Source organism: Camelus dromedarius, chromosome 5, assembly GCF_036321535.1.
Source record: "Camelus dromedarius isolate mCamDro1 chromosome 5, mCamDro1.pat, whole genome shotgun sequence".
Taxonomy (NCBI): Eukaryota; Metazoa; Chordata; class Mammalia; order Artiodactyla; family Camelidae; genus Camelus; species Camelus dromedarius.
This window is the reverse complement of record NC_087440.1, coordinates 28716019-28740694: the sequence shown is the minus strand read 5'-3', so window position 1 is coordinate 28740694 and position 24676 is coordinate 28716019. Positions and strand designations below refer to the sequence as shown.

The following is a 24676-nucleotide window of genomic DNA, read 5'->3' as shown; positions in this document are numbered from 1 at the left end:
TCTAAGAATTTTATATGTATTTACTCGTGTAATCCTCATAACTATGAAGCAGATACCGTTATCATCCCCATCTTACAGAGAAGGAAACCGAAGCACATGGGAGTTTATAGCACTTTCCCAGGGTTACAGAGCTCCAGAGTCTGTGCTTTTAAATACTTTGCTTTAGTGCACTTAAATGGGAGTGAATGAATAAACCTATCCCTGCACCATATTTTTACAGCAGATTGCACCTCCTGGTACAACACATAAAGCACCACCTCCCCCACTAGACTTTCACTAGCACAGGGTCATTCTTACCCACACTCAAAGCAGTATTACTTGCCCCACTGCAACAAGAACACCGTGCCTGCCTGTGGCCCCCAGGGGGCGCTGTGGCCACACGTCCTCTTCCCCCTCCCTCCGGTCCTCCGCGGCCCGAGACGGGCGGGGCCAGCGTGGGGCGGAGTCTCCGGGACGCCCACGGGGAAGCTATCCCGGCGGGCCGCGCGCGCGGCCGCGTTTGAATGGCCCTGAGTGGGTCTCGTTCGGGAGCCGAGGGATAGTCCAGGCTGCCGGGCGCAGTCGGTCAGCGCCGGGCTGGACGGAGGCGCCGCGGTACCATGAGGCGCCGGTAAGTGACGACCGGGCGTGCGGCAACTCCGCGCCTTTAGCTGCCCGGCCGGGGCCCGGCTTCTTCTCGGGCCTGGCCGCGCCCTGGGCCCACCTGCAGGCCCCGCGGCGGCCTCTGCTCGGCCCGGCCCGCGGCGGGCTACCGGGGTCGGGGGTCGGGACGGCGAGGCCGCCGTCTCCCGGTGGAGCCCCAGCCCCGCCGCGGTGGGGAGGGCCGGGGCGGGCGCGAGGGGTCCGGGCAGGGAGGGGCGTGGACGGAGCCTGCTGTCACTTATTTATCTTCGGGTGGAGCCGACTTGCGCACCCCGGGGAGGGGGAAGGACGCCGCGCGTCTGAGGTGATCTGTTTGAGGACAGGTTTTCCCGAGAGCCGCCTAGGCCCGGCCTTGGTATTTCCTTACTTTCTGTCGGATCCTTGCTTCCCTGACACATAAGCTTTTGTTTAGCAGGACAAAAACGACATAACTGCATAAGAATTGCTGATTGCCAACTTTAAAAACCTCATTATGTTTTCTGAAAAGTTGTTCTGTAACAGTACCTAGGCTTTTACCACGCTCTTAAATTGGCTTTAAATATGGAGATAACAAAGAGTTGATTTGTTTTCTTGTGGCTTGTAAAATTCCTTGAAAACAGAGGTGTCTATGTCAGTTTCTTTGCAGATTTGAAAAAAAAAAAAAAACTAACAGAAACTATGTTTGTAATAATCACCAGCTTAGCACTGGCGAAAACTATGAGAAACGCGTCCACCAAATAGCTTTAATTTGTGTAGTTTATCCTGGTTTAAAAAAATTTTTTAACAACTTCAGACGTGAATCAGGATTTTATGTATTGAGGCTTTTACTTGGCTAATAACTAGCGACGTAATAATAACGATGGTTAATATTTTGTGCTTTCTGTATGCTAAGCAGCGTTTTTTGAGAGCTTTGCTTTGGGACAGATACTGTTGTTGTCCCCATTTTGACAAGGAGCAAATTGAGGCACAGGAAAGTAACTTGTACCAGGTTACACAGCTAATAAATATAATTGGGAGGCTGGCTCCACGCTTTTAACTTTGCTGCTCTACTGCCTCCTTTATATGTGGCCCTTTTTAGTTTACAAAGCACTTTCAGTTCATTTACTTCTCTCAACTAGGGAGATAGGGATATAATATATGTGTGAGGTGCGTTTGTGTACCCATACATACTCACATTAAATCGAGTTCTCAGCTCTTGTTGACATAGGTTTTGTAACATTGAGCAAAAACTCCATTGGCTATTTTAAGAGTTTATAAAGTTCATGTTTGTGTTGTAGTTTATAGTTTTAATCCCTTTGTATCATTTCCTAAAAATGTAGAGCAGTTTAAAACCTATGTATTCTTTAAAGTATACCATTATATATTAATGTTTCCTTCTGAAAACTTATAGAGTTGTTACTCTGTACTTAAGTGATTATACTTAACTAATAGCTCCACAACAAGAAATAAGGTTCAAAAAGCAAAATCACTTCATGAGAAATCCGTTTACGCTTATTTACAGCATTGCATTTATATTTCATTGTTCAGTTATCAAGCAACATTAGGCCGAATTGGTTATACAAAAGAAACGTGCCATGACAGCAGACCTTAGGGAGGTTAGTCTAGTTTGGGATATGAGATTAACAAGCAGCACCGAAAAATATATATGTGTGTACATGCGCGCGCGCGCACACACACACGCGCGCACACACACACACACACTCTTCATTAGTGCAGTGGGTGTATGCTGAACTGAACTGAACGGAGCAGTAATGCTTCTGCAAAGAACCCACAACTGAAGGATGGGATGTAGGGTATTGAATATAGTGTGAATAGGGAATTTTAGTCAGGAAACATTGTGTTTAAAGACCTGGAATTGGGAATGAAAATGATTTTTCTAGGGAACAGTAAGTCTGGTCTATTTGGAAAGTTCCTTTTAAGAAAAATAAGATGATGGCGGAAGACTTACAGGGAATGTTATGCAAGACACATGTGTCAGAGAAGCTTAGGTTTGACGTATGCATAAGCAGAGAGAGAGATGATTTTGGAAGTTTAAAAACTTTAAAATCCCAACTGCTGACAGTTTTTCCCCTCAGGGGACATTTGGCAATGTCACAAGTTGGACAGGATTGGGGTCGGGGTGCTGCTGGCATCTAGTGGATAGAGGCCAGGAATGCTGCTTAAACATCCTGCAATAGGACAGCCCCTCCGTAAGAAATACCCCAAATGTCAGTGGTGATGAGTTGAGAAACCCTCTTGTAGGTTGATTGTTTTTATAACCAGCCTCTGCTTCCATGTGCTGTAGATAAGTATGAATGATGAATTTTCAGAGCGTGAGTACAGGCAGTATTAAAGTTGGGGAGAAACTGACTCAGATCTCAAGAACGCAGCTGGCTGTTCTGGAACTTGATTTTTTTGTTTTTTAATATTAATAAGATTGGTGAAGTACTAGGAAAGTTCTGGAAGATGCTGTCAGTTTTACTTTAAAATGAGAATCTGGTGTTTCTGTATTTTATTTTCAGTAAAACTTCTTAAGTGTTTTTGGAGGGAAAAAAAGCGGCAGCGGCTGTTGGAGTCTTGGGGAAAAGGAGAGGCTATAAGGAGATAGGATAGGTGCAGTGAGAATGGACAGGTCGTGCTAAAATGAGACAACTGTTTAAATAATATTTTTTCTAAGTTTGAAAATAATTCATGTTCATTGAAGGAAATTTAGGAAATGTAGAGAAAGTGTGAGAAGAGTAAAAACCACTTATAAACCCTCCCAAGCAGAAAGAATGACTGTTAATGTTTTCACGTGGTGGTTCTTTTCAAATCTTTTTTTATGCTGGTAAGTATTTCCTTTTTATAAAACTAGAATTATACATTTTTCTCCTTGTGGGGTTGTTTTTTTTTGTTTGTTTTGTTTTGTTTTGGTTTTTTGACTCAGCATATCATGAGTATTTCCCATTCTTTGAGAAATGTTCTTTTTAACAGTCATTCTTTGTGTTTTTTTGTGTGTGTTCTTTTGAAATTGAGAATTTTGCTTTGTATTCAAAAGAAATTTTGAAGGAAGAAATAATAGAATATGATGACTGATTGACTATAGGAAACAATGGGGGTAAAAGTCTGTGATATCTCTGAGGATTTAAATCTAGGAAGCTAAAATAATGGTGTAGCTACTGAGAAATTGGGATTCTCATAATATTTTTAATCTTAGGTATGTAAACTACTGTTTACAGAGACACATAATGAGATTTTAATGAAGACTCCTGATGCCTGTCAGTTTACATTTTTCCTAAAACTTCTATAATGAAACATCTTCCTTCGTTTTCTTTTCTTTTTGTCTTTCTTCCTTTTTTGGGGGGGGGACTGAGCTTATTTTTCAGTTCTTTCTTAGCAAGTTTTCCACTTTCCCTGTCTTGGAAAGTTTTTTTAAAGTATATTTTCTGTTAGAATACTAAATGAGGCTCAGGTTTGTTGGTCATGAATCTTTACTTTGAGAGATTAAATTACTGGTTTGGCTTTTTTAAATGTTTAGAATCCTAAAGTTTATAAGCAAAGATGAGTATAACTCTTTTCTGGAGGAGGAGGAATTATCTTTACAAATGCTTGCCCAGTGATGGGATGCCTCATAACATCACACCAGTTAATATTACATTGCTGTTTTATTAATTATTATACTTGTTGACCTGTATCAGTTAATTTGATGTTTTGTGGAAAATGTATTTAGGAAAGTAAATTAAAAAGAAAAAACCATTAACCTAACACAAATAGTACTTTTATTGGAGATACACACTTTTCAAATTAGGTAGGACATAATTTGACCTTCTTACTTTTGACTGTTGAGTACTTCTTGCTTACCCTTCCCTCCCTGCCCCATCTTCTTACTAATAGCAAATATCCATTAACTTTGGAGGAGTTTTGTATTTCCTTTGTTCTTGGGACATGGTGAGGGTACAGGTGGGAGGAAAGAGTCTTCTGAAAGGTCCTCCCAGTTTGCCTCTCCTAGAATTACCTCATTCACTTTTACACACTGCCTAAAATTCTTTTTGCCTTTAACAAATCACCCAGGAACCTACTACCTATATATGAATCATGAGTGCCCATTCTAGCATCTCTTCTTCTCACTAGTATAATCTGAAAGCAAGCAACTGGGTGTTCTATGGAAGTGGCTGTAACGCTGGCAGTCACAGTTCTAACCCTGGCTCTCCTATTAGTGACTGAGTGTTCTTGGGCAAATCTCTTAATTTTATCTGTAAATTGAAATCATCTCCAAGGTCCTTTCTAACTCTACAAGTCTGTGAATCTGTGAAATATTTGCTTTCCAAGGCTAATTACCAAAGGGGAGACTATTAATCTTTCACATCTTAGCGTGAATTAATCATAGATTTCTTCCAAAGGTATTTGTAAAAGCTCCTCCCATATAATAAGATTTGGGCAGGGAGAATTTTAGAATGGAATTTAAATGCCACTAGAATACAAGCTTCAGGAGGGCAGGGATCTTTGGTTCACTTATGTTTCCTCAGTGCCCAGCATAGTAGTTATCATGTAACATGTACTTAATATTTGTTGAATGAGTAAAGGAATGAAGGAATGGGTTGTTGTTGAGGAAAGACAAGGTTGTTAGAATGCTGATGGGTGCTCTGAGTACCTTGAAAGAACGCAGAATTCAAACCAACCTGATTACAACCCAGTAATTCCTGCAGTGTACAGATACCTCCTAGTTGTTGTAAAGCAGCCACTGTTCACTTGGTTGCCTTTCAGAACTATTAAGAAATCAGCGTCCTCACTGTCCCTCATACTCACAAAATGCAGCTTTGTCTATCTCCAGATCTTACTTGAGTGCCAGCTTGACTTTTCAGTGTGCCTTTTACTCTTATTTGCAAAAACCTGTGCCCTGCTTATTCCCTGTACCACTTAATATCATCATTAAAGTATGTTTAGTGTTGTCACAAAAATAAGTCACATATATTCATTAAAATTTGGCCTTTCATTTATGGAGGATTCATGGCACAGCAATTAGGAACTAGTACACTTGGACTTCCTATTTCTACAAGTGCCATATAAAATAATCTTCAAGAATATTTTTAATCATGTGATTCCTATACAAAACTTCTCAATAAGTCTATTTTGTCTATAAACTAAAGGCCAAGATTCCGGACCCGGCATTCACAGATTCTGCATTTTAACCAGTCTATACCTTTCTAGTGTGTTTCCCCTACAGTGACCTGGACTGTAAGTATTATTGAATAGTCAGTGTAGATAATGATGAAAGAAAAAGTACGGCTATTCTTACCTAGAAAGTGTGTTTCCAGATAAGGAGAGTCTGGCAAACTATTTCTCAAGAAGCCTCTTGGCATTTGTTATTTGGCTGAATTATTAATTCAATGAAAAATAGCCTGAGGGACAAGAATCCTTGGAACTCTATGTGAAGTTTTTTCTCTCCTTGTTGGCAGACCTATCTGGAAACTAAGTAATAATCAGAAGGAAATTAAATATATATACAGTGTATACGTTAAGTGGTATTAGTTGATACTTAGCGAGAGTGACCATATCATTCCGTGGCCACAACATTACTTGGATGGCTTACCAGTCTGGATGGGCTGAGTTATTTTGCAGGAACAAATAACCACCAGATCTTAGTGGTTTAAAATAAAAAAGGTTTATTTCTCCTCGATTCACATTACATGTGAGTTATCTTAGGGCTCTACTCTGTGTTGTCCTTGCTCAGGAGTATGGACAGATGGAACCTTATCCTCTGGCCTGTGGCTGATTACCATGACAGAGGGAAGGTGGTAAGAGTAAATCACACAAGTGGTGCTTCAAAATTTGTTTATATTTCATTGGCCTCGCCTAACTTCAGGATAACGCACAAGTATTATAAACCTATCACGTATCTGAAAGGGAACTGGAATATCATCATGGCACAGTTTTAATGCTTACCCCAGTTAGGCACTCTCCCATTGACATTTTAAAATATTCTGTTACTCTTCTTTCCCGGCTGACCATTATCTTTCATGATTGACATAGTCTTTCTTTAGATACGCTCTTTCACTTCTCAGCTGTTCATTAAGCCCCCACTATATGTCAGGCACTGTTCTAGTTACAGTGAACATGTTTCTTGCTCTCATGGAGCTCACAGTCTAGTGGGAGAACAGAGACAATGAGTTAATTTCAGATAGTGCTAAATGCTATGAAGGGGAAAATAAGGCACTCCTGTAGAGAATGATTGGAGGGTGGGGTTATTCTCGAGTGAGTGGTCAGGGGAATCTTCTGGGGTGGGTGACATTTGAGCTGAGAAGCAGCAGCCCTGAGAGTATGTGGGAAGAATATTTTAAGCAGAAGGAATGGCTTGGCCACAAAATGAAAATGACCTTGATGTGACCTTGAACTGACCTTAAGGACAGAAGGCCAGTATGGCTGGTGAATTTAGGAAGAAACTGATACTGCAGTCCAAGGGAGAGATGATGGTAGTTTGATCTGGATGGTGGTAATGGAAATGGAGAGAAATGGACAGTTTGGGAATATATTATAAAGGCAGAGTCAGTGGATTGGTTGTAGGGAATTTAGGGAAAGAGAAATCAAGGATTAATCCTTTGTTTTAGGCCTGAGCAACTGGGAGGATGGTGCTTCTATTTACTGAGTTAGAAACAGTTAGGAGCAGATTTGAGAGAGTGAGTATTAAAGTTCTGTTTTCAGTGTGTCAAGTTCAAGAATAGATGACTGTCAGACATCCACGTGGAGCTGACTTGTAGGACGCTGGGAATATGAGTCCAGAGTTCAGGGGAAACACTGAGATGACTGATTTTTTTCTTTAATAAGGCTAATATGTTGAATTTGGTTACAGTTAAGTGTTGGACCTGGGAGTTACCTCCTTAAAATAGCGTGTGAGTCCTCTGCTGGAGAAAGGAGTGTTCCCTAAGAGAAGGGGGCATTTTCAAACTCTAGTATATGTTCTGATTTCAGCCCAGGAGATATGGTGGTAGCAAACCTTTGCAGCTGATAGTGATGTGCAGTAATCCTCACAAGCGTTCGAGGGTAAGAAGCATTAATAACCATTGTTATAAAAAGATGCTAGCATCATCTTTTGTTGATTTCTTCATTTAATTCTCAAAGGACAATCTACTGTAACGTTCAAGGTCTTAGGGTATATATATTTCACTCTACTGATTTCAAAATTAGGCACAAGTGTTATAGACTGGTAACCCTAGTCCAAAGCATGAAAATTAAGATTAGTTTATGTTAGCTTGTTTTTTAAGAGTTATTTATCTTACTAGTATATCTTTTCACATATATAGAGTCTGTCTACCTTGAAAGCATCAGAAATAACCTTTAGTAGATAAACAAGGGGTCAAAAAGGATCCTTAAGGTGATACTGTTTTTTATATGTGTATATATATTTCCATTTCTGAGTTTAAGAAAATTGAAAGGAATTAGAGTATTTTTCCTCCCTGTGAATATTCCCTGAAAAATAGTGGAATATTCTAATAGGGAGAGTAAAGGATATTCATGAAAATATGCTGAGATAATCATCTGTGTGGCTTAAGAAACCCTAAATCTTCCCAAAGATTCAGGTGTTTATACAGCCATAAGAAGATATAGATAATACATTTTAATTTAGTGAAAACATATTACTTAACATTTGATAGAAAATTCAAAAAGTCCAAAAGGGAAGTCTCCCTTTCACTTCATCCCCTAGTCACACATTTCCTGTCTAGAAATGACTTTTGTGCACAGTTTCTTATTTATCCTTCCACAGATACTCACTAAAGGGGAGGGAGGGTAAAGATCAAGTGGTAGAGCACATGTTTAGCATGCCCTACGTTCTGGGTTCAGTCTCCAGTACCTCCATTTAAAAAAAAACAAAGATACTTGCTAAACATATAAGCAATCACTCATGTATGCTTTATTTTTTACATAAGTAGTACCATGCTGTTCTGCACCTTATCCTCCCCCATCAACTTTCAATAAAAGGCATAAGTCACAGAAAGAAATGAAGTCTATAGGTCCAAAACTATTGATAAAGGTGGTGGTAAACAACCACCAGGTTACCAGAATTTAGGTAACTTTGTTTTCCCATTATTAATCTCAATTCCTTAGTGTAGTATATTCACTGGGCTTTAATTACTAAAACTGAGGAGATGGTAGGAATGGTAATTCCTACTTGGTATCCATTTTTTAATTTTTATTTCAGGGTGACTTAGTCATAAGCGAGTTGGAATTCAGTTTGATCTAATTGATTGAAATGATGTATCATCATGTCGTACCCACTGAATCACCAGAAACCTGTATTTTCATGCTTGACCTGCCTTTCTGAATTTGACATCTCTCAAACCAGTCTTCCATGAGAAACTGAATTAAGAATTTGCTGAATTTATTCAGTGACTAAAAAAGCCCTTGGGGTTTACTCCAGGTACTAGGGGGTTTGAGTTTTGAGTTGTTCTGAACATGGAATCAGAATAAGGGGACTCAAGTTTTATGATATGAATATTTAGTGGTACTAGACTCTGATAACTTGGTAAATCCATTTTCTCAAGTAGGAATAAACCTAGAAGTGTACTAGGAAATCCAGGTAACTTGATGGGGCACCCTTTTCCTGGGTAATGCACGAAAAAGCACCTTATTGCTTTTTGTACTTATTGCTGTGCTTCTCTTTTTCTTCTTCATTATTGTCCATCTCCTCTTCCCCAGCCCCCAATCTATGCTCCATCTAATTGACACATTATTTGGGGAGAGGGCATAGCTCAAGTGGTAGAGTGCATGCTTAGCATGCACAAGGTCCTCTAAAAAAATAAATAATTGACATTATTTCAGAATGTTAACTTTCAGTCAGAAGGGATTTAATCCCTAGAAGGGATTAAAAGGCTCCAAACAAAACTAAACAAGTCAACACAATGTATCATTACTATACCAATGTCATAGTGTCCAATATCATTTCTAAAAAGCACAGTTAACATACCATTTATTTTGTCACTTTTTGAGTAGTACAAGTGTTTGCTGCCTTTGTGAACCACCACCACCCGCTCTGCCCAAATATACCTAAGCAAGGAATGTCATATTTAGAGAAAATCATGTAGTTTTTTTCAATCTGGCTTGATATTGAATTATTTTTTTTAGTTCTTACTTGTGATAAGTTGTACCTGCTCTATACTGGGTCAGTGGCCTATTCAGCCCACCGTTTGTGTTGAACAGCCTTGTTGTAATAGTTATGAAAATACATTTTACACGTTGATTAAGATTTAGTGAAACACTCATTGAGAATCACTGGCTGAGTCCTGCTGGCCTAGCAGCTATTGTTACTCTCTGTAAAATGAGTCTCTAAATATCTTTGCTTTAAACCATTCTCCTCTATTTCATAGTTTAACTCAAAGAGCAGTTTTTTCCCTGTAAAATCGTAGATAAGTCCTATTACTATGCTTAACAAAATGTATGATAATTTCATGTCTGTGTTTCTCCCAATGTAAACCTTGTGGTGATGATGAGAGTTTTACAATAGGCAAGTTTGGGAAGTTTAAGTTTATGAGGAGGAATTAAGCTGAAAACTACTAGTTGCTGTGATGTAGCTGTATGTCATACCAAGAATTCTTCTACTTTAAAGTGATTCAGATTGTTAAATTTTATGATTTTACAATTATTTTGTATTGCTTTCCATACTCAAGAATTTGTGTGTTTCAGGGCTTAAACTGTTTCCTCTAAGTGAACCATTTATGTGTGTGTGTCAAGAAATAAAAGACTCACACACCAGAAAAAGAAGAACAAAAAGCCCCAAAAAGCAGCAGAAGGAAGGAAATAATAAAGATCAGAGAGGAATTAAATACAATAGAGATTAACAAGACCATAGAAAAAATCAACCAAACCAAAAGCTGGTTTTTTGAAAAAGTAAATAAAATCGACAAACCTCTGGCCAAACTCACAAAGAAGAAAAAAGAGAGAGCACAAATTAGCAAAATAAGAAAGGAAAATGGAGAAATTACAACAAACAAAATAGAAATAGAGAATATCATACGAGAATATTATGAAAAACTATATGGAACCAAACTGGATAACCTAGAGGAGATGGACAAGTTTCTGGAAACATACTGTCCACCAAAACTGAATCAAGAAGAATCTGAACACTTGAACAATCCGATCACTAGAAAGGAAATAGAAATAGCAATTAAAAACCTCCCTACAAATAAAAGTCCAGGACCGGACGGCTTCACCGGGGAATTCTACCAAACATACAAAGAAGAACTCATACCAGTCCTTCTCAAACTCTTCCAGACGATTGAAAAGGAGGGAATACTCCCAAACTCATTCTATGAAGCCACCATCACCCTGATACCAAAACCAGGCAAAGACACTACAAAAAAAGAGAATTATAGGCCAATATCACTGATGAACATAGACGCCAAAATCCTCACCAAAATTTTAGCAAATAGAATCCAACAACACATAAAAAAGATTATACATTATGACCAAGTGGGGTTCATCCCAGGGACACAAGGCTGGTTCAACATACGCAAATCAATCAGTGTAATACATCACATCAACAAGAGAAAGGATAAAAACCACATGATCATCTCAATCGCTGCAGAAAAAGCATTTGATAAAATTCAACACCCATTTATGATAAAAACTCTCACCAAAGTGGGTATAGAGGGAACATATCTCAACATAATAAAAGCTATATATGACAAACCTACAGCCAGCATAGTACTCAGTGGTGAAAAACTCAAAAGCTTCCCACTAAAATCTGGGACAAGACAAGGATGCCCACTATCACCACTCCTATTCAACATAGTCCTGGAAGTCCTAGCCACAGCAGTCAGGCAAGAGAAAGAAATAAAAGGGATCCAAATTGGAAAAGAAGAGGTAAAAGTGTCATTATATGCTGATGACATGTTACTATATATAGAAAACCCTAAAAGGTCCACACAAAAGCTACTAGAGCTGATTGAAGAATTCAGCAAGGTAGCAGGTTACAAAATTAACGTTCAAAAATCAGTTGCATTTCTTTACACTAACAATAAATCAACAGAAGAAGAAAGTAAAGAAACAATCCCCTTTAAAATAGCACCCAAAGTAATAAAATATCTGGGAATAAATCTAACCAAGGAGGTGAAAGAATTATACACAGAAAACTATAAACCATTGATGAAGGAAATTAAAGAAGACTTTAAAAAATGGAAAGATATTCCATGCTCTTGGATTGGAAGAATCAATATTGTTAAAATGGTCACACTGCCCAAGGCAATCTACAGATTTAATGCAATCCCTATCCAATTACCCAGGACATATTTCACAGGACTAGAAAAAATCATAATAAAATTCATATGGAACCATCAAAGACCTAGAATTGCCAAAGCATTACTGAAGAGAAAGAAAGAGGCTGGAGGAATAACTCTCCCAGACTTCAGACAATACTATAGAGCTACAGTCATCAAGACAGTATGGTATTGGTACCAAAACAGACATATAGACCAATGGAACAGAATAGAGAGCCCAGAAATGAACCCACAAACTTTTGGTCAACTCATCTTCGACAAAGGAGGCAAGAATATACATTGGAATAAAGACAGTCTCTTCAGCAAATGGTGTTGGGAAAACTGGACAGCAGCATGTAAAACAATGAAGCTAGAACACTCCCTTACACCATATACAAAAATCAACTCAAAATGGATTAAAGACTTAAACATAAGACAAGATACAATAAACCTCCTAGAGGAAAACATAGGCAAAACATTATCTGACATACATCTCAAAAATTTTCTCCTAGAAGAAATAAAAGCAAGAATAAACAAATGGGACCTAATGAAACTTATAAGCTTCTGCACAGCAAAGGAAACCAGAAGTAAAACAAGAAGAAAACCTACGGAATGGGAGAAAATTTTTGCAAGTGAAACTGACAAAGGCTTGATCTCCAGAATATATAAGCAGCTCATACGACTCAATAAGAAAAAAATAAACAACCCAATCCAGAAATGGGCAGAAGACCTAAACAAGCAATTCTCCAAGGAAGACATACAAATGATCAAAAAGCACATGAAAAAATGCTCAATATCACTAATTATCAGAGAAATGCAAATCAAAACTACAATGAGGTATCACCTCACACCAGTCAGAATGGCCGTCATTCAAAAATCCACAAATGACAAATGCTGGAGAGGCTGTGGAGAAAGGGGAACCCTCCTACACTGCTGGTGGGAATGCAGTTTGGTGCAGCCACTATGGAAAACAGTGTGGAGATTCCTCAAAAGACAAGGAATAGACTTACCATATGACCCAGGAATCCCACTCCTGGGCTTGTATCCAGAAGGAAATCTACTTCAGGATGACACCTGCACCCCAATGTTCATAGCAGCACTATTTACAATAGCCAAAACACGGAAACAGCCTAAATGTCCATCAACAGGTGACTGGATAAAGAAGAGGTGGTATATTTATACAATGGAATACTACTCAGCCATAAAAACCGACAACATAATGCCATGTGCAGCAACATGGATGCTCCTGGAGAATGTCATTCTAAGTGAAGTAAGCCAGAAAGAGAAAGAAAAAAATACCATATGAGATCGCTCATATGTGGAATCTAAAAAACAAAAACAAAAACAAACAAACAAACAAAAACAAAGCGTAAATAAAGGACAGTTATAGACTCACAGACAGAGAATATAGACTTGTGGTTACCAGGGGGGTGGAGGGTGGGAAGGGATAGACTGGGATTTCAAAATTGTAGAATAGACTACACTGTATAGCACAGGGAAATATACACAAAATGTTATGATAACTCACAGAGAAAAAAATGTGACAATGAGTGTGTATATGTCCATGAATAACTGAAAAATTGTGCTGAACACTGGAATTTGACACAACATTGTAAAATGATTATAAATCAATAAAAAATGTTATAAAAAAATAAAATGTGAATTTCTTTACTGTAGAAAATTGATACAGAAAAATAGGCCAAAGAAAAATGATTCAAACTTAACACTGTAGAAAAATAAACAGGAAAAAAAGATTCAACTGTAATACCACTCTTTAGAAAGAACTTTTATCCTTTCAGTCTTTTTTTGTTTTGTTTTTTTTCTGTGCTCATATACAGAAACATATAACAAATTTAGGAACTGATATTAAAATTTACTGACACCACAAATCATGTTTCTCACACCGAAGTTAACTTTCTTCATTAGTTTTGTTTACATGTAACTTAATAAGAGCTAACATTTCTAGAGTGATTAACCATGTGCTAGACATTGTAGTAAGTGGATTATTTTATTTAATCCTCACAACACTACTCTGAAAATAGAAAGTTAAGTAACTTGTGTAAGATCACAGAACTAGTAAATGGTTAAAGCAGGATTCAAACCTAGGAAGCCTGACCCCAAGACTTGAAGGAAGTGTATCTTCATTTCAATGTATGGGCTAATCCTTTCAGTTTAATCACATAACAAAAATACAACTTACATTAACTCTTTCAAATGCAAACTGAAACATGATATTGTTTCTAGTTTTTCAAATTTCCAGAGGGAAAAATTGATAATACAGAATTTTCTGTTATCAAGAGTACTGATAGTGGTCCTCCTCTGCCTCTGTTGGCAGGAGTCTGGATCCAGAAGGCAACTGTCCATCTCTGCCTATTTGCCAAGCTTACATAATTACCTAATTTAGAAAATATAAAGATTTAAAATAGGAGTTTAAAAACATTTTTTCTATGAAAACTAGTTGGAATACTTTGGATAGACTGGATGAAGGCAAGTGACTAAAAAACGTCCTATCAAATTCAGTGTAGGTTAGAAAGCTAAGATGAAGTAAAACTGTAACAGTTTAGGATTTTGCACCAGTAACACTTTATATTAGTAAGTTCTTGAGCTACTTTAAAGAAATCCAAAGTAGAAATCACAGGTGATGCTTATGCATTATTTTTAGATTTTAAATTAAAACGTTTAAGGTATATGTATACATCTGTCTCTTTTTTAAATGAATCTTCATTTTATATGATTTTTTAAATCAATTTGAATGACCAGCCACCACTCCCAGTAACATTATATAAAAGGGCTCTTACCGTAAATTTCAAGAGCTCTAAAACCTTATTTTTCAAAGCTCCCTAAAATCATATTTTTCAACCAAGTAGTATGCTTATCCAAAGGAAATAATCAAATATGTACAAATATATGTATGGATGTTCATCATTTTCTGCACTAGCAAAAATGAAAACAAATGTTAATGGCAAAATATAGCATATAAAACTAAACTGCATGAGATGAAAATCACTAGAAAATTATTGGTGGTTGAGTTACTGGTGATTTTTAATTTTAATTTATTTTAAAGTAAGTAACATTTTTATGAAATGCAAATTTTGGTGTAAAGGGAGTATAAAGTAAAAAGTTTCTCTCCTGTTACCCAGCTTTGCAGTTCATCTTTGTGGAAGCATTCAGTGTTTGTTGGAATTTCTAAAGTGAGAGAGAGAATTTTTATCAGTGTTTATTTCTAACTTTTTTTTTCTTTTATGCAACACACTTCCTTCCTTTCTCAAATCCAGGGATGTGGAGAGCGGGCGGGAAGGACAGGACATAGTCTTCCTGTGCACAGCTGTTTTTGTTTCTCTTTCCCCCCTTCCCTGACTTTCACATTATTCTTGTTGAGACAAAGTTGACTGTATCTGCAATCATTAAAGGGGACACTACCTCTAGCCCAGAGAGCAAGAACATGTCATTTAAACTATATCACTGTAGAACATTGCAATATATATAGCCCATAAATGAGCTTTGCTCATTGAAGTAGTGTAGTATCTTATCTATTTCTTATAACTTATGTACAATTTTAACTATATAGAAAGCAGAGAATGATATCATGAACATCCCAAATACTCTGCTTCAAATGTTACCAACATTTCGTTTCATTGATTTTCCCCCTTCTTTGTGCAAATCCTATACATTTCTTTTCAGCTGTGTAATGTATCTCTGACTCTCTTTTAATAAAAAGAAATAACCATAATACCATTCAACTAGAAATAATTAACAGTGATTAATAATTTCTTACTTTCATACACTGCTGATGGGAATGTAAAATGGTACAACTTGTAAACGGTTGACAATTTTCTTGAAGTTAAAAGTAATGCCTTCCATATAACCCAGCCAGTCCATTCCTAGGTATCTACCCAAGAGAAATGAAAATATTTGTTCATACTAAGACTTGTGCTTGACTATTCACAGCAGCTTTACTAGTAATAGCCCAAACTGGAAGCAACCTAAATGCCCATCAGTAGGTGAATGGATAAATAAATTGTGGTATATCCATACAATAGAATACTGCTCTACAATAAAACGGAAGGGACTATTGATATATGTAACAGCGTGGGTCTTTTTTGGTTTTTGGTTTTTTTTCTATATATATATTTTTAATTGAAATATAGTCTACAATATTGTGTCAATTTCTGGTGTATAGCACAATTCTTCAGTCATACATGAACATACATATATTCATTTTCATATTTTTTCACTGTAAGTTACTACAAGATGTCAAATATAGTTCCCTGTGCTATACAACTTGAACTTGTTTTATTTATTCTATATATATCAGTTAGTATCTGCAAATCTCTAACTCCCAGTTTATCCCCTCCCACCCTCCTCCCCTCCTGATTATCACAAGTTTGTTCTCTATGTCTGAGAGTCTATTTCTATTTTGCAAATAAGTTTGTCTTTTTTTTTTCTATATTCCACATAATAAGTGATATCATATGATATTTTGCTTTCTCTTTCTGGCTTATTTCACTTAGAATGACAATTTCCAGGTCTACCCATGTTGCTGCAAATGGCATTATTTTATTATTTTTTTATGACTGAGGAGTATTCCATTGTATAAATACACCACAGCTTCTTTATCCAGTTACCTGTCAGTGGACATTTAGGTTGTTTCCATGTCTTGGCTATTGTAAATAGTGCTGCTATGAACATTGGAGTGCATGTATCTTTTTGAATTAGAGTTTTCGTCTTTTATGGATATATAGTAGAATTGCTGGATCATCTAATAGCCCTGTTTTTTGTTTTTTAAAGAAGGCTCCCTTTTCACCACATCCTCTCCAACATTTATTATTTGTAGATTTTTTGATGAGGGTCATTCTAACCAACGTGAAGTCATTCTTCATTGTGGTTTTGGGTTGCACTTCTCTAATAATTAGCAACGTTGAGCATCTTTCCATATGCCTGTTGGCCGTCTATATGTCTTCTTTGGAGAAATATCTATTTAGGTCTTCTGCTCATTTTTTTAGTTTGTTTTTGTATTGAGCTGTATATGCTGTTTGTATATTTTGGAAATTTACCCTTTGTTGGTCACATCATTTGCAAATATTTTTTTTTCTCTCATTCCATAGATTGTCTTTTTGTTTTGTTGATGGTTTCCTTTGCTGTGCAAAAGCTTTTAAGTTTGATTAGATTCCATTTGTTTATTTCTGCTTTCATTTCCTTTACTCTGGGAGACTGATTTAAACAAATACTGCTGTGATTTATGTCCAGAAATGTTCTGCTATGTTCTCTTCTGGGAGTTTTGTGGTGTTATGTCTTACATTTGGGTCTTTAAACCATTTTGAGTTTGTTTTTGTGTATGATGTGAGGGAACTAATTTCATTGATTTACATGTGGCTATTCAGCTTTCCCAGCACCCTGAAGAGACTGTCTTTCTCCATTATATATTCTTGCCTCCTTTGTCATAGGTTAATTAACTGTAGATGTGTGGGTTTATTTCTGGGCTCACTCTTCTGTTCCATTGAACTGTATGTCTGTTTTTGTGCCAATACCACACTGTTTTGATTACCATGGCTTTCTAGTGCTGTCTGAAATCTCAAAGGATTATGTCTCCAGCTTTGTTCTTTTTCCTCAGGATTGCTTTGGCAATGACCCAGAATAATTTTTAATGATATTTTCTTTTACTCTCAAATATATTCTGGTTTGGATAATAAACTATATGGTTGTTGTTAACTGAGTGACAAGATATGGTCGAAATGAATTGCTCTACAGTGTTGTCAAATTTGCCTTCAAAAGTATTTACATTTAATACAAGCATTATGAGTGATAATAGCAGTAATAAGTTGCATGTAATCTCATTTTGATCTTCACAACAGTCCCATTTTGCATTTGAGAAAACAGATTCAGAATAGACTAAATAATCTGCCTAAAATCATGAACTAGAAAGTGATAAAAACTGCATTGTCTGTCTACACATTCATCTTTAATATCTCATGTTAATTGAGAGTCACGTAACCAATATGGTGTATTGGTTAGGAGTGGAGACAGTTGTGACAAAATGCCTGGGTTCCAGCCCTGACTCTTGCCACTTTTTTGCTGTTTGATCTTAGGGAAATTATATAATCTCTCTGTGCCTCAGTTTTGTCATCTATAGAAAGGGCATAATATGGTACAACTACAGTGCCTATAGCTAACATATGGTAAGCTTTTCTTAAAGGTTGCTATTATTTTTAATGATATTATCATTATTTCATTAACACGTTTGCAGTGGAACCTCCCTCTCTCAACAAAAAACCTCCCTTTCCCCCATATAAAAAATTAGTAAGGAATGTTTTGCTCAGTTTTCCTTCTAATTAAAAAAAATAATTAATCTCTAATAGTATGGTACCTGATTATGAAGGTATTCAATATATAGATAAATAGTTTAGTCTTGATGTAGTAAATCAATTCCACAGACTATGTTTCTTGGATCATCTGCATCGTTTAAATTTTATATGTATCAGTCATGTATCAGTTAAGCTGATACATACCAGTAAAGAAGTGGGATGGTGACTAAGTCTGGGAATCAGTGTTAAATAAAATTATACAGGCTTCTCAGAGCCTTCTTAATGTATTTAATTAATTTCCAAGGAGTTGTTTAACATCCAGCATATCTAAACTTAAGTGAACAGACTGAAATATTCATCAAAATCTTTGCGGCTACTCTAAACATAAGTTGGGAAATTCCATAGTAAACAGGTGGCAACTTTTGGAGATTTGAGGATTTTGCCAGTGAACACTATAGGTTGTAAAGGTTGATTTATAGGGACCAGGAAGAGATTGGAGGCAGGGAAATCAAATAATTCTTACAGTAATTTAGGCTGGAAGTGACTGGTCTAGAGTTCTCACTGTGGAAAAGCAATGATGTGAATGGATCATGAAATATTTTGAAGAAAGATTCAAGAAGACTTAGCAATTGGTTTGAATAAAGGAGAGAGGAATCAGAAATTAGGTTCCTAGTCTGAGAAAAATTTGATGCCAGTAATTTAAAATGTAGTAGCTAGGAAGGGCAGCTGGTTGGTTTGATGTTGAAAGAGATTGAAGAGGTTTGTTTTAGATTTGTTGACTTGGATCTAGCAGTAGCAGATCAGGAAGTCTAATACATAGAAGTTAGAGGAGAGACTGGGTCTACAGAAATAACTGAAGCCATGAAAGCATATTTTTCAAGTTTTAGTGTAGAGAGAAGAGAGTTGTTGAAGGAAAAGAAACCAAAAGGGATTAAGGGAACAAGGAGAGTCAAGATAGTGCTGTGTCCTTTGAACAGAAGGATTGGGGGTAGGGGCAGTGAAGTGATGAAAAAGCTAAATGGTGATGAAGAATGAGCAGTCTGTAGAGTTGGCTTGGCTGACCTCAGTGGGCATCATCAGTGCTATAAAATCTCCCTTACATAAGCTTCAAGTAACCTTGAAGATGCAGGGGTTTTTTTGTTTTGTTTTGTTTTTTCTGAGATGAGAGGGCAGAATAAAAGCAAGGTTATAAAGGGTTAAAGAGAAAATGGAAACTGTAAAGCACTCATTGTAGCAATTTGGCAGGAAAGAGAAGCAGAGAAAGAGTATAGGAGTTGATAGGGGAAACCTGAGCAAGTTTGAAAGTAAAGGGAAGGAACCAGTTCAAAGGGAGAAATTGAAGATATAAAAGTGTGTGGGGGAGCTAAGTCCTGAATGAGGTGAGAAGGCAAAAATTGAGAAAATTAGATGGAGTTGCCCTAATTTTGGAAAAGTTAAAATAGTTTCTTCTATGAAATGTTACCTCTATGTGTTGGCATTATACTTTTTTCACTTTTTTACTATAGGGGAGTTTGTATAATTTAGCTACTTTTTGTAACATGGTAACCTTATTAAGTTAAAATATTTATTCAAATTATGAAAATAATTTGTTACTGTAGAAAGTAGAGAAAAGTGTAAATGAAGGGAAAAACCCATCTATAATTCCAACAGCAATAAATAACTTCTGAGACAGAAGAACGGATCAGTGAGCTAGAAGACAGATTAGTGGAAATCACTACTTCAGAATAGAAAAAAGAATAAAAAGAAAGGATAGTTTAAGAGAATTCTGGGGCAACATAAAGTGCTCTAATATTCGCATTATAAAGGTCCCAGAAAGAGAAGAGAGAGAGAAAGGACCTGAGCAAATTTTTAGAGAGATAATAACCAAAAACTTTCCCAGCTTGGGAAAGGAAACAGTCACCCAAGTCCTGGAAGCGCAGAGAGTACCACACAGAATCAACCCATAGAGGAACACACCAAGGCGCATAGTCATCAAATTGACAACAATTAAGGATAAGAAGAAAATATTAAAATTAGCGTGAGAAAAGCAACGAATAATATACAAGGGAACTCCCATAAGGTTATTAGCTGATTTTTCAGCAGAAACTCTACAGGCCAAAAGGGAGTGGTACGATACATTTAAAGTGATGCAAGGGGGAAACTTAGAACCAGGAATACTCTTTCCAGCAAGGCTCTCGTTCAGACTTGATGGAGAAATCAGAAGCTTCACAGATAAACAAAAGCTAAAAGATTTCAGCACCACCAAACCAGCTTTACAACAAATGTTAAAGGACCTTCTCTAGTCATCAAACCATAAGAAAAGAGAACAAAAAGAAGAAAGAGAAAAAAAGAGAGACTTAGAAAAGATTGCTTTGGCTGTTCCAGGTCTTTTGTGGTTTCTTATAAACTTTGGAATTGTTTGTTGTAGTTCTGTGAGAAATGCTGCAAGTATGTTGATGGGGGTTGCATTGGATCTGTGGATTCCTTTGGATAGTGTGGCCATTTTGATAGTGTTGATTATTCAAATCCAAGAGCACAAGAAATCTTTCCATTTCTTTGTGTCATTTTGGTTTTCAGAGTATAAGTAACCTCCTTGGTTAAGTTTATTTCTAGGTATTTTATTGTTTTTGATGTAATGAAAATGTCTCTGCCAGTTATAAAATTCTGGTTTTAGAAGTGGGAAAAAAAAAGTGAATGAAGGGCCACAAATGGCAAAATATCCTTCTTTTCTATGGGTGAGTTGTATTCCATTACATTTATATACATACTGCATCTCCACTATCTATTCAACTATTGATGTGCACTTAGGATGCTTCCATAGCTTGGCAATAACGTTGCTGTTATAGCAGTGTGTATGTATCTTTTTGAGTTAATTCTTATTTTGTGGTTGGCTTTATTCTTTTGAAAGACATAGAAGAAACTTAAAAGACATATTGCTAAATGAAAGAAGCCAGTCTGAAAAGGCTACAAACTATATGATTCAAGCCAAATGACATTCTGGAAAAGGCACAGCTATAGAAACAATAAAAAGATTGTGCTTTCCAAGGGTTTGGGGAGAGAGAGTGAGGGAGGAATGAATAGATGCAGCACAAGGGATTTTTAGGGCAATGAAATTATTCTGTATGATACTATAGTGGCTACATGTCATTATGCATTTCTCAAAACCCATAGAATGTACAACAGCAATAGTAAACCCTAATGTAAACTATGGACTTTGGTTGATAATAATGTGCCCATGTTCTTCCGTTGTACCAAATATGCCACACTGATGAGGGATGTTGAGGGTAGGAGAGTATATATGTGGGGGTGGGGAGGGCTATGTGGGAACTCTATTTTCTGCTCAATTCTGTTGTGAACCTGAAACTGCTCTAAAAGGATAAAATCTATTAAAAATTAAAAAAAAACTTCTGTTAATATTTTGATACAGCCCGTTTGAATGGATTGATTATATACATATAGCTTTTGAAAAGCCAGAAATGCTGTACATACAGTTTTCTATTCTACTTTTAATAATACCATTATTGTTTGAACATTCTTTCATTTCACAAGACATTTTTTGAAAATAGTGCTCTTAATATTCCATTGTAAGCACTGATCCCATTTGAATCAACCTTGGCATTCTCAATTCCCTTTATATCACCTTGTTTGTTAACCTGATCCAAATTCCATTATTCAGCTTAAGGGCTGCAGATACCATAGTGGTTATTATGAGTCTGGAGGCTAAATTTAGGAGGAAAGAATCAGTATCCCCAGGCCCTAAAGATTGTCCCAGAAAATCTCATCTTTACCTTCTAGTCCTCTTCCCTGTACTGAAATTTCTTGAAGGAAAAAGTCCATGTTCATCTTTCTCTTTCATTTTTTTTGTGGGGCAGCTGCCTCCTGAGGAAGCCTATGATTTGTCTTTAAGCACTGTAAATCCCCTTGAGGGCGCTAGAAAAGAGAAGAAAAGGTTACCCTTATAGGCTAAGTGAAGAATGGGAGGTAGGGCTCCCTTACAGTTTATGTTCATTTATCTCTGTCTTGTCATCTTCTCAGAAAAATTAGTGCTCTCATCTTATTTTGTCTGTTTGGCTACTCAGGATTGAAAATGTTGACTCTGTTGTAGTTGGGAGTGAATTGAACTGAATGGCATGGATTCTATGCCATGTACTCTGCCACTAACTAACTAAGTTCCTTTGGGCAAGTTACTTGACCTCTTTGGGTTAAAATAATAATAATAATAATAATAATAATAATAATAATAATAATAATAATAATAATAATAATAATAAAATAAAATAATAATAATATATGTATATATTTATATATTAGGCTGAAGCTTTAAATTCTAAAAGTTCTTTATCTGTTACTTACTTATTTTATTATTATATAATAGTGATCAGTTTTCAGCCTCAGGACCCTTAGGGAATACAGTTTGTAATAGTGAGAGTGACTCTGCAGTGGTGATTAGAGGAGAATCACTGTTGCCAGGAATGTTCATTATTATAGTTCTTTGTACACAACCATGCTTTGCTTTTCAAGAAGAGGAAAGAAATTGCCTAATGAAATTGCAGAGTTAAATACAATGCAAATAATTGATATACTGTAGTGTATTGATGTAAAAAGAAAGCTTAGTTTGATCTTGAGCTATAAGTTTTTAGAGACAAAAGTCTAGACATGTTTCATTCCTGTAGGATGAGCTTTTCTCATTCTTGTGAGTAGTTAGAGAGTATCTGAACACTTAGAACTATTTCATCTCTTGGTTTGGCAGCCACTGCAATAGATTATGTGAATAGATCCCTTCTCATCTTTATGGTAGGAGATAACTGTTACGTACAGTGAATTCATCCCTCCAGCTCCTGTGTGCTTTTATTTTTCTACCTTCTCAAGAAAATACCCATAGCAATCCCTGTATTGCCTTGATTTAAGAAAATATGCACTATATCCAATGTTCAGAATAGTTGTAAGTTAGTATTTTGATCTCTTCTCAATACCTCCTAGCCCCTACTTTTATTCTCTTAAGGCCTTGTTTCCTTTTATTATTTTTCAAAAAGATTGTCCGTTCCAGTTTCTATAATCACTGCCTTCAATCACTCTTAATCCCACTTCAGATTATTCTATTGTGTGTATTAACAAATGGCACTTAGGAAATACCTAGGAGCCTTAATAGTTGCTTCAAACTATTTGAATAGCACTGTTAAATGCTCTTGGAGAAAAGGTTAATCCTGTGTTATGGCCCAAGAAAAGTAATACCAAAATGTACAAAACTCAAAACAAAATGGAATTTGTAGTGTAAAAATCCCTTGTAATGAGAGTCTACTATTGCAGTTTTTATAATTTCCTTCACTTTTTAAAAATTGAGTCATAGTTGATTACAATATTGTATGTTACACTTGTACAACATAGTGATTCATAATTTTCATTTTAAGAAGCTACTAAACTGTTTTCCAGAGTTACCATACCATTTTACATTCCCACAATAGTATGTTAGTGTGTCAGTTTCTCCACATACTTCTCAGCACTTGTTATTGTCTATCATCTTTGTTATAACCATTCTAATGGTTGTGAAGTAGTATCTCATTGTGGTTTTGACTTGCAATTTTTCAATGATGTAAAATCCTTCACTCTTAGGCCAAAAAGCAACATTGTTTGCTCTTTAAAAACTATTTTAGCCTATAAAGGAATATTTTTCCCATATGGAAGGGGGACAGACTATCAATAAATAAATGTTATTTTCTAGAGGAAAAAAATTCAAATCTATAGACTTAAATAATACATATATACATACACGTGTGTGTATTATAAACGGGATTAACCTATGGATAAAGAATTCTGGTAATCTGTACTATGAAAGAGTTAGATTAAAGTCTAAAGGTGAAATTGTTTCATCTGTCATTTTTATATAGTACAGAATGGAATTTTTACTAATTCATTCAATATATACACATAGAGCACTTTCTGTGTGCTAGAGTGCTTTAGTCCGTGGTAATGTAGCAGTGAACCAGCAAGCAAGAGCCCACTACTCAAGGAACTTACATGCTAGTGGAGAATACGTATGTTAAACAAATATATATGTCTGTAGTGTAAGTATTATGAAGAAAAATAGGATAGGGTAGGAAGATATAGAAGTGAAAGTAGGTGCTGTTTGAGAGGGTAGATCAGAGAAAGCCATACTCAGGAGTGAGTATTTGAGCAAGAACCTAAAAATGTTGTAAAGAAAGCCGTAAGAATATATGAAGTGAAAGCACCCCTCAGATACAGAGTACAGCATATACACAGAGCGTTCCTTGGGATGAGAAATTTTGTAATCCATCCTCCACTGATCAGGCAAATTTAGGCGTCAGTAACCACAAAACAGTTTTTATACATGAGACCAAGTTACTTGCCTTCCTAAATAAAACCTTTATTGTTTTTAAATGGAAATTATAATTTCTGCATCAGAGATTGTGTTGATGATTAAATGAGGTAATGATATAAAGTATCTATAGTTCTGTGTTAAGTGATAAAATGATAGGTAGCTGTTACTTTGTTGGAAATTGTTATTGTCAGACTAGCCATTTTAATCTTTCAAAATTAGTCTTCTAACTAGTA

General features: G+C 36.4%; 1 protein-coding gene across 3 annotated transcripts in view; it reads left to right on the top strand.

Annotated features, from left to right (window-relative positions):
* The window catches only part of KATNBL1 (katanin regulatory subunit B1 like 1), a 58995-nt gene that overhangs the window by 11024 nt on the left and 23295 nt on the right, over positions 1–24676 (top strand). The window contains exon 1 of one of the 3 annotated variants that reach the window (XM_031453366.2): positions 381–610. The exons of the other annotated variants lie outside the window; for them this stretch is intronic. The gene's annotated coding sequence lies outside the window, so the exon portion shown is untranslated. Of the gene's footprint in view, positions 1–380; positions 611–24676 lie in introns of those variants that run through there. 3 annotated transcript variants of the gene reach the window in all.